General features: G+C 42.2%; 1 long non-coding RNA gene across 1 annotated transcript; it reads right to left on the minus strand.

The window, feature by feature from the left end:
• Positions 1 to 4897: 4897 nt before the first annotated feature.
• LOC139623779 (uncharacterized) lies at positions 4898 to 13812 on the minus strand. The gene is made up of 3 exons (XR_011691589.1): positions 10061 to 13812; positions 6746 to 6836; positions 4898 to 6158 (listed from the first exon to the last, which is right to left on the minus strand). It is a non-coding gene; the product is annotated as an uncharacterized lncRNA (long non-coding RNA).
• Between the last annotated feature and the right edge of the window lie 892 nt (positions 13813 to 14704).

Genomic DNA, 14704 nt, shown 5'->3' on the forward strand with positions numbered 1-14704 from the left:
TGTCCAAGATATTAAAATTGTATTGCAGGTACACCGAAGTTTGTAAAATCTGCTTAAGTTAGTGGTTTATTCTCTGTGCTTATTGCCCTTACACAACCTAGGTATGTGCGACTTCAGCTCCTCTTTCCAGCGTGTGCAGCTAGCAAGCATGGGGCGCATGCTGAAGGATCAAATGCTGTAAATAAACACTGACTGCTGTTTATACATCTCACATATGGATTTTAGTGCCTGTGTGATCTCCAAAGGCCTTGGGCCTGCTCCAGTCAAGCTGGGCTACTCATCCTTTAGCACAGGACTCCAAATAAAACAGAGCTGCCTGGCCAAGCAAAACCCACTACAGAGCTATTTTCCACCATCTGTGTGGCCAGGCAAAATACAAGGAAACCATTTCAACCCTGAGGCCTTCCCACATCGACAAACACTAGATCAGTCAGATTGACGAAAAGGCCCAATCAACACACTGTCAAGGCCCTTCCTAAAGTTGTCCACTTCCTCTGTGGGGGTTAGTGAAAAGCTTCACCTAACCTTGCATCTCTCCCAGCAGGAGAGCTGCTTCACAAGCTCCACATGCCCTACCCTGTCTGAGAAACCTTCTTGAACTGAAAACATTTGCTTTTTTGTCTTTTATTTCTTCCCATCATTTGAGTCAGACACATTTCACCCATACTGACAACATCCTGACTTCCCACACTGGTTCAAGACCTTCCAAGTTACTTGCCAAATATTCCTCTTCACACTGGTGCTGTGTTCACCTGTTGCCAATGTCTCCCAGAGTCTTCCAGCTGCTCTCTGCAGGCCTGTTGTCTTTTTAGTCGTCTGCGACGGGGATGCCTCTCCTCAGTGTGGCTGCAGTGGCAGGGTCCTCAGGGCCTCATGGAGGGACTCAAATTGACTATCCCCTTTCAAAGAGGACTGAAGTGGACGACAAAAAACCCAAGCCCAGCTGCTTGGATGGAAACCCAACACCAGCTGGGCTCTGTGAGACCAGTCAACACAGGAAAGCCACGGATTATGGCCTCCACCACCACACCATCTTCAGAAACACCACTGTTGTCCTTGGCTGCCAGCTCACCTCTACTCCAAAGAAAGGCTCCTCCACAACAAAAGTCAGAACATTTCTATGTGTCAGATGGAAGAAACTGAATTACCGTAAAGAGGAAAACCAGTGTTCAGTGCATTTTGAATTACATATAACGTTGCTTTTGTTCCACCCTCAGAACTTTCCCTTTCATGGAGCTGGATGTTTTTATCTTGTCTAATTTTGATTGTTAGGCAACTATTCTATAATTTTCAAGAACTACTTTAGCGAGCCACTCAAACCCAAGACTTTGTTCATGGTTCCCTCAGTGCATATTCTGCCTTTTTAGTGGCAAATGCGATTGAGTTTCATTTCAGGAAATTCTTTCCATGCTGTATTTTCATTCAAGCGGGGGCACAGCTCTAACTTGAAACTCCATGACAGGCCTGCTCCAGTGCCCCAGAGTGTGTAATGAAAAGAGTCTTTATCTGCCACTCACTCAAAGTCATTACTAGGAGTGACATCTTGCCAGAAACTCTCAGAATTTATAATACTCAGAAAACAATCAGAACAAACAGTTTGAATGGGATGTGTATCTACCTCCTGGGTTGGCAAAATATATGCCCTTCCTTGTATTATACAAAACAATTTCATTGATTTATTTGTCCATTTTCAATAATTAAACCCCCCTGACTTTAAATCTAATGGCACATGCAATAGTTCCATAGAGACTGTAATTTTATTTTCCTGGAGCAATGTCACTGATAAACACACCTTAACATAAATCACTCCTTTGACTGTTTTGTTCTCACTCCTGGACTAAGGGAGCTCTTAATGAATCAAGTGCTTGGCAGCATTCACAGCCTCCTGGCTTTGATAGCAGCATCATCAGACTTGCACCTCTAAATATCCTGCAGTAATGTCATAAATGCAACACAAGATTTTATGCGAGTGACATTGGTGTAAAATCATATTGGAAAGCACTGGTTCAAAATGGGCAGGCTGACACACGGGGATGATGGGGTGCCCCATATTGTGTGAGGTAGCAGCATGAGACAAACTGGACTATACAACATATCAGTCCATAAAGGTCTAAAGCTGTGATCACCTTTGACCAGAAGTCTACTGGTGCAGTGTTTTATGAAGGAAATTATACTGATCAGGGTGACATGCATGAAATAGATTACACAGACTTGATGGAGGGAAAAATTGGAATTGGGGGTTGTGTAAACTAAGCTGCTGTCTGTGCTGTCGGCTCACTGCTGAGCGAGCAGCTGGTGGGCCGTCAGGGTGAAGTGAACATGGCAGGAACAACAACATACTGCCATCACAGCTTCTGCCCCAAAAATGGTAATTACTTAGTAAAAGGGACTAGGGTAGTACTAAATTTTGATTTGCACATATGATATATTGTTTATTCTATTTTTATACTTATTTCAGGTGTCTAGGTGAGCTAAGAGGAGTCTTTTGAATATTGTCGATGTATAAGGAATTTAATTTGCAGCCTATTTATTTGTCAGTTGAATTAACTCCGACTGATTAATATGCTATGTCAGTGACCTCTATATAATTTTATAGAAAGTAAATGCTTGCAGTGTTTCAGTTTTTAACTGAATAGCTCAACATTTTGGGAAATGTACTTAGTTGATTTCTTTCTCAGAGTTAGATGAGAGGAGCGATACCACTCTCACATCTGTGCAGTATATGAAGCTAGAGCTAACACAGCTGGTTAGCATAGCCTAGCACAGGGAATAACAGATGGGAATATCTTTGTCTAAAGGTAATAAAATACATCCAAGGCTCACAGATTCACCTGTTTTTATCTTGTTTGTTTGATCCGCACAAAAGCCCATGGACCCGGGACAATTTAATATTTTACAGGGGGTAATGTACCAGACTTTTTGGCTAGGACCAGTTTCCACTGGTTCTCTGGTAAACAGCTCTCCATAACAAGGCAAGTTGTCATCTTTATTTTTTCTGTTTTGCATGAAATGAACAAACAAGATGTAATGCTCTATTGCTGAGATTTAGAAGTACTGGTAGTATCGGTAGAAGGATATGTTGCCCTTAGACAGAGCCAGATGAACTATTTCCATTCTGTATGTTAAGTTAAGTGAAGTGGCTGTTGGCTGCAGCTTCGCATTAAGCATACGAACATGACAGTGGTATCACTCTCCTAAGCAAGAATAATGTTTCCCAACATGTCAAACTATCCCTTTAAGACATTTATTTTTTATTTAAAAAGATGTCCAAAATAAATTTAACAATTTTTGGTGCAAAATATCAGTAATCAGCAGTTTCCAGATCAAAAATACCAGTTTCAGCTTTCAAACATCTGCAATTTGCAGGTGAGGCAGACAGAGAGAGAAAATGGCAGCTGATGATACTTGGCACTGAGGGCAACAGAGAGGCGGTGGGTCCGTGCACATTCCTGGAGGCCGCAGCTCCTGTTGGCAGGTTGTCCTCCTGTGCCTGTTAGCTCTCCCAGCTCCATGTGTTTATGTCTTGGGTTTCTTTCTTTCTCCCTCCCTCTCCAAATATTTTCTAATGCCACTGAAGAATGTTCTGATGTTGTTGAAATAGTGGAGCAGTCATATCCAGTGAGCAGGATTGTTGTTTTTTCTTTCAGCTGATACTTTATGAGGATGAGGCAGAACTCGGCCAAACCTCCCTCCTCTCCTGATCCCAGGGATCATGACCAAACCCTCATGTGAGGAGACACTAGCTTCACCCCAGTATGACACCCACTTTGCATGTGACAAATGTAAGATTTTACAGTAGCATAAATGTAAATACGTGAGATGGTTTATTTCTGTAACTCACAAAGAAATATTTGCTTCTGGATTAACTTGAATGACTTCTTTGTTGAGTTGAAGAATGTTGGCTAAAAATAAAGCTGCAGTGTAATGGAGGGTTTCTCTGGCCCCATTGGTTGCCCTGCCGGTGGGCTCAGAGTGGGTCTGCGGGGCCTCTGTCTCTCTAATTCATCCCACATATATTCCTACGTTTTTCATACATAAATAAACAGAAACCACACAGTCTTGCCACAACATGACAGGGAAGGTGAAAATTACACAACCACAATGTGGGGACCAAGGCTCAGCTCTGTTATGCTAGTCACGTTAGATGAAGACTTACTGGAAGCTGAAGTTACAGCCAGTAGTGTGAAATCACTGTGAAAAGAATAGTTTTACATTTTTAGAAATACAGAAGCCTTATAGTCAGCTCAGTCCTCAGTTCTTATCTTGCTGGACCTATCGGCAGCCTTTGATACAGTGAACCACCACTGCTGACCATACTCTCTGATATGAGCGTCTCACTGGGCACTCCTTCAGTCTGTCACGATGAGGGCAAACATCCTTATCCCATATCTCCCCACTGTAATACCTCAACGATTGGTACTGGGACCCCTCCTCTTTGCAATATACACCACCTACTTGGATCCAGTTGGTCACTCACATGGCTTCTCATATCATTGCTATGCAGATGACACTCAACTATACCTGTTGTTTGCACAGACGACCTCTCTGTCTCAGTCTCTGCGCAGATATCGGCCTGTTTCTCTGACATATCTACATGGATGAAGGAGCGCCACCTTCGACTAAACAAAGACTGAACTCCTAGTCATCCCAGACAATCAGTCTTACCATCACGATATCGATATTATAATCAAGGTCACAAGAAACAAGGGTGTCATGTTTGATGAACAGCTATCCCTGTCTGACCACATTGCATCCATCCCCCAGTCGTGCCACTTAGCACTATACAACAGGCCTTTTCTGACTCAGTGCACCACCCAGCTCTTGGTAGGCCATGATTATCTCTTATATCTCTTATGATTATACTCTTCGGGGGGGGGGCTCCCTCCCTGCACAGTGAAACCCTTGCACATGATCCAGAAAGCGGCAGCCTGTCCGGTCTCCAATCAGCCCAAAAGGGCACATGTTACTCCAATACTCATCGACGTACATGGTCGCCCAAATCTAATTCAAGTCACTAATGCTTGCCTTCAGAGTAACTTCTGGGTCTGCACCCATCTACTTGATCAAAATCATACCTCTTTACTTGATCTTCTTGCACTTATTTAATAATACTTAGCACTTCCTTAAATTTCCTCTGTCAATGAGGTTAATGGTATGCAGCTAAACAGCTAATTAAAAACCGCTGCATTAATATTATCCACTACAACCTTAACTTTTCTATATGCAAGTAGCACTAGACTCAGATGCAGATTTCTTCTTTTCAGACAAGTTTCCCTTTTTCCCACAGTAAGTCTGTCTCCTCTGAACCACCAGGGGCGGAGAGGACACATCTGCTGCAGCCGTGCAGACGCATAGCTGATGATTACTGCAGGTAAACTCGCTTATTACTGCACTGAAAATGAAGGGCTGTGGCTGCCAGCAGTGACAACAATATTTCTCCAGTGTACACACTACACACTTCTTTCAACATTTTTGATAAACAAGGCATAAATGTTTAAACAGGACAGCATATTGAAGAGGCTGTGAATTTGCAGGTAATGTGATTTGTGTGCACAGCTGGCACTGTCAGTATATTTATATCTGTATATGTGGCAAATTTCTCATTGCAGTGAACAGCTCTAGGATTGATGAGTGCCTGGACTGTGTCAGGTACAGCCAACATCCTGGAGTGGAATATTTATTTTTCACTCTAAAACTGGGGAAGGGGAAACCAAAATCCAACACAAACCTGTTTGTTCAGCAGCTGTTTAGTCAGGTGAGCAAGCTCTAATTGAGGCCTTTTCTGCTTACTCTGTGGATTAGAGGGAACTTTATAGAACTATCAGACTTTAAAAGCTGTGATTCAGCTCACACAAAGAGAGTCACGCTCACCGCATGCTGTAGTTGAAGGAAATATTTAAATGCTCTGTCTCGATTTGACCTCTAATTTGCCTGCAGTTGGTTGGTGATCTTGCATGAATAGGTGCACACTATCTATCCTGACCATGGCTTTGTTGAAGCAACATCATGATCTGTATTTTTTAAATAAAAGCTCCTTAATCAACTGGCAGTTGTAAATTCTTTTAATGAACCACTTTACAGGAATTTCTCTTTACAAGTTTCCCTCAATGAGAAGAAATGTCGAGACTTGCCCATCTATCCAAGTACTGGAAAAAATCCTGCAGAAATAAAAGAAATGTTTTATGGGAACAAGTAGATTCATAACAGGCAAGCTGTCAGGGACATTTTCCACTCTAAACATGAGCCACGCAGGAAAGTGCAAATGAGCAACAAAACAGCTGTTAAAATTTACAGGCCTGCAGCAATTTATTCATACATTTCAAACAAGAGAAAAACTTTGAAGGAGCTATTTACTTGAGGTCATACATGACAGCCCATGCTGTGAGAATAAGACAGACATGGGGGAGAGACAGAGGGGCAGCCACCTTTTCGTATTTGAGATCACAAACATTCAGACAATGTGAGTAAACTTGTAAAAACATTTACACACTGAGATTAAGTTGTAAAATTCCCAACAAACTAATGCCGATCAAGACACTGGCATAGACTTAACATGAAGTGACTTAGGTTTCCTCCCATGCTGGCTCCTTAAACACAGGATGAAGACTTTTGTCCCTATTTCTTAGCCAACCTATTTGCCAAGGAAAAAAAGCTCCATTGAAAAAAGCTCGCATTGAAATAAGCTGAACTTATTTTACTTATTTACATTCTTTTTGCTACAACAAGAGTGAAGTTGTTCACTGACCCCAGATATGAACGCCCTTCCCTCCAGACTCAGAGGCTTGACAGTGACACAGGCAGGTCCTTGTCATTTGTGATGAACTCCTCCTGCAGGTCTGGAATTCATCAAGCATTGTCCTCATGAGTCCAACAGCTATATTTTCTTGACATTTTTTCTTATATAAACAAACATTCATCAAGTGCCACCAGCAGGTTGAAGTTTTCATTTATCCAGTGATATATTCTGACATCTATACAATAGAAAATTGAAAAAAATTGGCATAGACATACATGGTTCCAAGACGATGACTGTGGTGATATTATGGCTTCTTCAGTCATTTTCGGTTAATGTCTTTATAACCATTGGATGAAGTGCCATCTCCCCCTCAGGATGAAATGCTTCTTGTACCATCACCTGATCAAAAACCTATTTTGTCTAAAACTCAGCATCAGCTGAGCCTTGTGTTCAGTGCTAATTAGCAAATGTTACCTTGATAAGTTGCTGCACTGCTTACCATAGAAATGTTAGCATTGCCATTGTGATCATGGTGGCATGGTGGTGTTAGCATTTAGCTCTCTTGGAACTCTTGTAACCATAATTATTCCATTTGTAAAGACAATTTTCAGATGTTGGCTTTTCTTTCCTTTCAAGTTGGTAGTGTTTCATTTTTGCTAAACTTGTATTCCATTGTCACAATCAGTTTTCCTCTGCTCTTTCTCCGGCTGGAATAAAACAGAAGTGAATTAGCAGTATGTTTTCCATCTCTTATTAGCTGTAATAGAAGCCTCCAGCTCTGAGAAATGTACTGCGTCCATGAATACAGAGACCTTTGACATAAAATAACACCCTGCTCCTTCCAGACATGCCTGAACATACACTCACAAAGCCACACAGGCTTTGGCATCGGCTTGTCTGCATTCATCTGTAGGAGTCGTTAGATTGCTGAGTCACAGAAAGCTATAGGCTCTGAACTATAAAGAGCTATAGCTGAGAACATAAACTGCTGGATGCAAATAAGGCTGTAAAATATATTGCCTCTGCGGTCTTGGCTGTGGTGCAGACAAGGGAGCTTGTTCTGAGTCACACAAACAGGACAGCAGTTACCGCAAACTGCATCGAGTTCAACACCAACTGCTAAATGTACTGTTACTCACATAGTAGTCATGTTCTTTCATGTATTTCATGTATTATTAAGTATAATGGTCAGCCTACAGTATCTAAACTTGTAGCATATGGCATCAGTCAATTTGCATGGCGCAGAACAAAATCCATGGTTACAGAGCTATTTCTGCACATAAAAAGTGGCCAACTATTCAAGTTTGAATTCAGATTTGGACGGTGACGCTATTCCAGCTCTCCTCTGCTTTCCCTCCCTCTGTATGTTTGTACAGGTGCATGCGTGATGTATGTGTTACAGCCACTGTGTGACAGAGCACTGACCCACTTCCACCATTTGGCACGCTGGCACTGCTTGGTCTGTCCTGAGCAGAGAGACCGTGAGGTCGAACAACAAACAGCCCTCTGTCGATGGGAAGAAGCCATACTTCTTTTAATGGTCCTCGAGTCTGTTTGGGCTCTATTCATAGATTTTTCTGAAGTTACAGTATAAACATGTATGTCCATATATACTAGATTGACTATATGTTGCTGTATCATTAACTGCAAGAGTCCTAAATCATTATCATGTGGCATACACACTTCTGATGCTGCTGCTATAATTCTTACTGTAGCTCTGCTGTTGATCCAGCGCCACCTTCAACCAACCATTAAACAGCAAGAAGTTTGTCAAAACACAGCCATAGTACAAAGTGGCAGAAACAATCGGCATGGCAACCATCAGGGTGAGGGGGCCTGATGGGACAAGGAAAATGGGGTGCATACAGTCTGGCATAATTAAACCTGAGCTTTAGGGTTAGTTTACATTAACTCCTGTGCCAATTCAAGCATAATAAAAGCTGAAGCGTCAACAGGGGAGCGTGTCCCCATGTGGTCTCTGTGCTGACTCCCATTCTTCAGGGCGGTGCTCCCTTGCCACGACTCTTTCCTGTTCCATGCCTGATTGTAGCAAATGGAGTTGACTAAAATCAAGGAAGCTGAAGACATTGACACAACATTATCATTCACATATTATTATGTCAACAGGTTGAAGATATTGATTTTGATTGGTAAAAACTGTATAATATGGCGGAGAGCGGACTGTCTGCTTTAAAAGATGAACTAAACCACTTTCAGTGTCTCTTTCTAACAGGCCTGGGGAGCAGAGGAGATGACAGGAGAGGGCAGACCAATATGAAGGAGATGCCCATGTATTTCCATCTTTAATATGTTTGGTTAGATGCAAAATTATTTTGACTCTGAAATATTACTGGGCTATAATTGGTTTAATTTCTTTGTATCAAAATCCAAGCAGGCCACTAGGTGTCTCCTATCACTGCTGACAAACACACTCAGGTCCAGTCTCCAGCTCTGCATTTTTGCAGAAATGCATGGTGAGCTCCAGTAAGTAGGTAGGTCAGTGCTGTGTGTACATCGACGCTCAGAGGGGAAGCTAGTTTGGTCGTTTGTGCACAGTGACAAAAAACAAAGGCCACACAAGTTATGCAGCTCACAGCAGACAACACATGAATCACAAACTGTCAGAACAAACTACCACGTATTGCAACAGGATATAAGTGGAGCCTGCATAGCTGCTAAATTAAGAAACAATGTATTTAATACAATCAATCCATTAATGACTAAAAGCTGAACCATAAGTGATACACACGAAAACAGGCCCAATAATCAGGCAATAAATATGAACTGAAACCTTAAAAATTGACAACTGGAAAAATTATGTCAAGAACACAATCACATATCTTAGGAAACAAGCAAGCAACATATTATTCAAATTAATACATCATATAAATCCTTCTGTGAGGAATCTCTAAGCCATCACTGAATACATGTTTTAGACCTTTGAACTGATATATATATATAATAAATAAACTGATATAAAAAAAAAATGTCAAAGGGTGGAACATAAATGAAGTGGGCCTGATATAAATTAGTAAATCTTTTTCTGATTGTTCTCCATTTTCTTACAGTTTATTTATGTCCACATCTCACTGGGAGCAGGAGCTATTTGCTGTAGGGAGACTATTTTAGGGCCCATGGGTGGACTTTATGAGCCTTGGGCCTCAAATCACTTCTGGCAGCAAAAAGAAGCAGACAGATTGACATGGCTGATATTGGCTGACATGGCTGACTGACAACTAAAACACAAACAAAAGTCTATAAATATAAAAGTATAACAGATACATATATGTTGCAAGTAAAAGCATTGAAAGCTTGTGATCTGACCTGCTGGGATACTAGCTAAGTGAATCGAGTTCAGCTGGCCAGTCCAGCCCATCAGTCCACCTCCCTGCCATCTCCTCTCTCCCGAGCTTGGCCGTTGAAGGCTGGGAGTGGTGTGTGAATCTGTTCCCCTGCCAGCTTCCTGTACAGCAGCTTTCAGACCTCTGTACTGTGTTTTAATGGTCTAAATTACAGCACTGCATTTGATGGCTGCCTGGCAAACAGGGAGTTCCCACACCTGAAAGCTGACAGGGCGGCGAGGCCGATTGCTGCCGGCAAAATTTAGACTGACGCTGCTGGACGGGGAACAGTCATTTTGGCCATAGCTATTCCGTTCACGGCCACGACTGCCGCTGTCGCCCCCTCTCTACTCTCTGGAAGTAGGCCAAGCATTTTGGGTGTGCGCCTGTTTTCATGGCACTGAAAAGCAATATTCTGACAAGCTGACACGCCTGTCCTAAAACAAGTGACAGTTGAGCGTCAGAGACGTTTCAGCGAGACTCTCTGGAGTTTGACCTCAAACTGCAGGCGGATGGGAAAGCAGGCACGGTTCTACATCATGGACTAAACGGACAACTTGAGCAAGTGGCTGGGACACTGGGCGGTGGCGAAGAGTGGGGCTGCAGTATATCAAATTTAGCAGTAAAATATAAATACACATCAACAAAAAAATAAAGTCTCCTCTAAATAAGATTTGAACTTGGAACAACCATCGCCTTTTTTGACTTGCAGCAGACGTTGCATTTTGGGGAACATGAGTCAGTAGACTGGGAGGTCAGTGGTGGAGTGACACCCTTCCCTGCAGCTACTGTTGAGGTGTACTAAATACAGATTAATGCATTTCTTTTACATGCTAATTTTCTCCTCAAAGTATCTGTTCAACAGCTGGGATAGAGCACTGGCACCAGCTATTAGTACACTTTGACAGCCAGACACACCTCCTCTCAGCTGATCTTTTGACAGACAGACTGTGCGTTTGCATGAGTTGAAAAAGCTCTGAAAATACTGGTAACGAAATTCCTGATCTGCATGTGGTTTAGTAGTGCAGCAACCAAAACCACTACTAGCTCTGCATCAGATGGAGGTCTAGCTGTGTTCGCTGGAGCATGGGCGAGCCCATCCAAAAGAGGCTCAAGCAAATTGGTGTCAGCTGTTGAGATCCTCACAAATTTGAGGTGCATCTCCAGGATCTGATTTTGATCAGTTTTCTTTTTTGGTTTGTTTCAATATTTCTTGGAATGAAGTAGTTTTGTTTGACATTGATAAGAATGTGTTCACTGTTATTTCTATTCTGCACTACAGTAAAAAAAAAAAATTGTTGGGGTTGCTGGAGGCTGCTGGAGCACAGATTTTGTGTCTGGGGCTAGGAAGCAGGGCTCCTTCCTGTCTCTCACAGGATGTGGGGTATCCTGTCTGGCAGAAGCTGAGAAGGGCGCCCGGCTTCAAAGGCAGGAGGAAGTGGTCAGGGGATGGAGAGAGGTAGGCAGGACAGGGGGAGGAGGCACATAATGCCAGAGATGGAGCCCTGCAGTGGTGAATGGCCTTTTAAACTCTCCTTCTTGAATTCAGTACATTTCATCTTGCAGTCAAAAAGCACACAGTATTAACTTGATTAAAGCTGGTACAACTAAGAGAGGATGGAGATGATATTCTCTTTCACACCATTTGAACTGCATGGAGTTTTCATGCAGTTCAGCTTTCATGTACTTATCAAAGAGGATACTTGTAAAGCATTCAGTGTTGTTAATAGCTCTACAAGGCTTATGAGTGGAGTTCAGTTTCCTTCCTACAGACCCTTGTTCTATTTACTAGTGAGGGGGCTCTCAGAAAGACGCTTGCAAATCTTGACTTCAGAAATATGTGCAGTTGGCAATGGGAGACGCACCCTGTTCCACTGGCATCTGAGTCATGCCATAGTCAGCGGCGAATGTGTCAAGAGGCATGTAGGCTGCACGCACAAACACACACACACACATAGCAAACAAATTGGAGAGAAACAACAAGTGTCAAAGAACAGATAATAGAAAGAGAGAAGGAGGAATAAAGCAGGGAACAAGTAAACGAGAGACATTCCCTAATTACACATGTCATGCTAAAGAATGGGCCTTTTAAACTCATTACACTCTCCTGTAATTTTATGCTTGTCTTGCAGCACATCAAAGGCTAAGGGCAGAGAAGGAATCAAGTAATTATCACTTAAAAGATGAAACATCTTTGCTTGCCTTCGCTGTAAACCCTTTTCCTCCACACATGTGTTTGACATTAGTTGTCCTGTGCCCCACATTGGTAAAGACACTCTAAGACCACTGAGAGGCCTGAGGCGCAAGGAAGTCTATTTATAGACCTGGGTCACAACAAGCTGCTGCTAATTAGTCAGGTTCATCACAGAGTGGGAAACGTAGTGAAACATAGGAAAAGAGAAACACTGACAGTAAAGGAGGCAAACTGGGTTAAAGTTTAAAGACACAAAAGCTGAGATGTTTCTGAGATTGTGCAACTGAAAATCTGCTTCTAACCTGCAAATCTGTCATTTATTTATTCTATTTATCCACTACAACTACTACTATTGTAATTCTCAGTATGTATATAATTGCTAGAATAATTTTCTTGGTAGTGTACAACATTGAGCATAGATATAAATATGTTATAGGGCTAATTCTGACCAAAAGATGCAGGTAAAGCAGTCTAGCAAGTTTGTATTTTGAAATATATTAGGAAACAACTGGCCAGTCACAACATTTTTTTTTTTGCTATGTGTGAGCAGTGAAAGTGACATATTATGACCTTTTAACGTTGATAATGCAAACATGCATACACATCAAACAGACCTAGATTAACAATAGCATTAATTTGGCGTCATGTCTCTGACCACCTGATGAATATAAGTCCAATGTTCAGTCTTCTTTTAGCTCCACTGTTGGTCTCCACCAACTCTTGAGGGAAAGAGCTGTCTGTTTAGCTGATAAATGCTTCACACACAGCTGCCTGTCACTGCCAAAAACTGCACTAATTAGGATGTTGGCAGTGAACTTCAACAGCAAAGTGGGGAAATCAAAACAATGAGCTGAAACATGCTAAAACCCTCGTTGGAGCTGAGGCAAACTGCAGAGTCTGATGATAATCATTGGTTATCACTACCAGTGGCCTCTTTCAAATATAAGTAGTCACACCATCCATTGTCAATTTTAAAGTTTTGAAGAGAGCAGCTTTAAAAAACAGTCAATAAGCACCTTCTTTGTCACATACCTAATACAGCAGCATCTGACCTCTTGTAAGTTTTGGGCTGTTACTGTAAATCACTGCAAACCTCTATTGTGTGAATGCTATACACCAGTTTGGATCCGTCATTTTGAATGAGTCTGCATTTCGGGTCCAGAATGTAAAGGAAGATATGAACGATCTGGACAAACACCTTAAAGGTTTCAACACTCTAAAGATTAATGCTCTTTGGCAAACCTGTCCTGGCTACAAGTTACAGCATGATGATTTTTTATTTTTGAAATGTATCAAATTGGCGTAAATGTACTCTAGGTGTGACTGTGCTTGTTTTTTTGACTGCCCAGGGTATCTTACCTTTTGCCCACTGCATGCAGGGAATTCCACATCTTCAGTAATCTGCACAATGCAGAGATTTGTCCCACAGTCAAAACTTAAGGCATGAATATATAAAAATAAATCAGGACATAAACTCAACTGAGCCAGAAAAGTAACGATTTACATCCAATAACTTAAAGTTTCGAACTCAACTAATGCTGTATGTGGTGCGACTGAAATACTTGGCTGAATTCTTGTTTGGTTCGTGGCTCTGAGATGGGGGCGTTTGTATTCACAAGAGCAGAAACGTTGGAATAACAAAATGCTTCTGATGCCAAAACCTCCTCATAGATCCTGCCAGGGTGTCAACATGCCCTGCAAGAATGTGCTGAGCTCTACTTTAGCAGGGGGTTAGTCGAGTGTATGAGTGTGTGTTCACGTGTGCGCAGGATTTGCGTCGCGTGCGTGTGTGTGGGATATGTTTCTATCCATGGGATTCACTATCTGTGTGTAGGCGTGGGCGAGGAGGGTTTAAGATGAGTCAGCTGGGCTTGCATGGGTATGTGAAGAGCCGGTGGAGAAGTGAGAAGAGCTCAGGTTTTAAGAGGCTCTTTGGTGCTGGAGGCGGACAATCGCTGACCAACAGTAACCAATACAATCACTCATACTTTAATATAACATTGTAGCAGCTGTCACTGCATTGCAGTGTCAGTAATGAGAACTGTTTTATGCCCCCCCTGCTTGCACCCACGCTGCTAAAGCGTCCTTGAGAAAAATACTAAATGTCCTCCAGTATCTGACGCTGACCTCTGACCTGCGTGTGGAGGGGGTAAATGGAAACTTGGCTACTTAATACTGAAGAATGTCATCATTTCTAATATGAGTGTTTTGACCTCTCAGCTGGACCTTGTGGATCATTGAGGCATGCATAATGGGTTAGATGTGACCCCTCTGCAACACAATTGCCCTGCAGCAAGGTGCATAATTTTCTTCTTGTCTCACATTATGTAAATTATATCTCAGTCATGTTTATGGGAACTGGGAGTGGAATTTTTCAGCTCCATTTTGTTCAGCAGCTGTTGCCCAGAGCAGCAGTCAACCCAGCCTGCCTGC

Source organism: Trachinotus anak, unplaced genomic scaffold, assembly GCF_046630095.1.
Source record: "Trachinotus anak isolate AG129_WGS33_773 ecotype Australia unplaced genomic scaffold, CSIRO_AGI_Tana_v1 ptg000008l, whole genome shotgun sequence".
In the NCBI taxonomy this organism is placed as follows: Eukaryota; Metazoa; Chordata; class Actinopteri; order Carangiformes; family Carangidae; genus Trachinotus; species Trachinotus anak.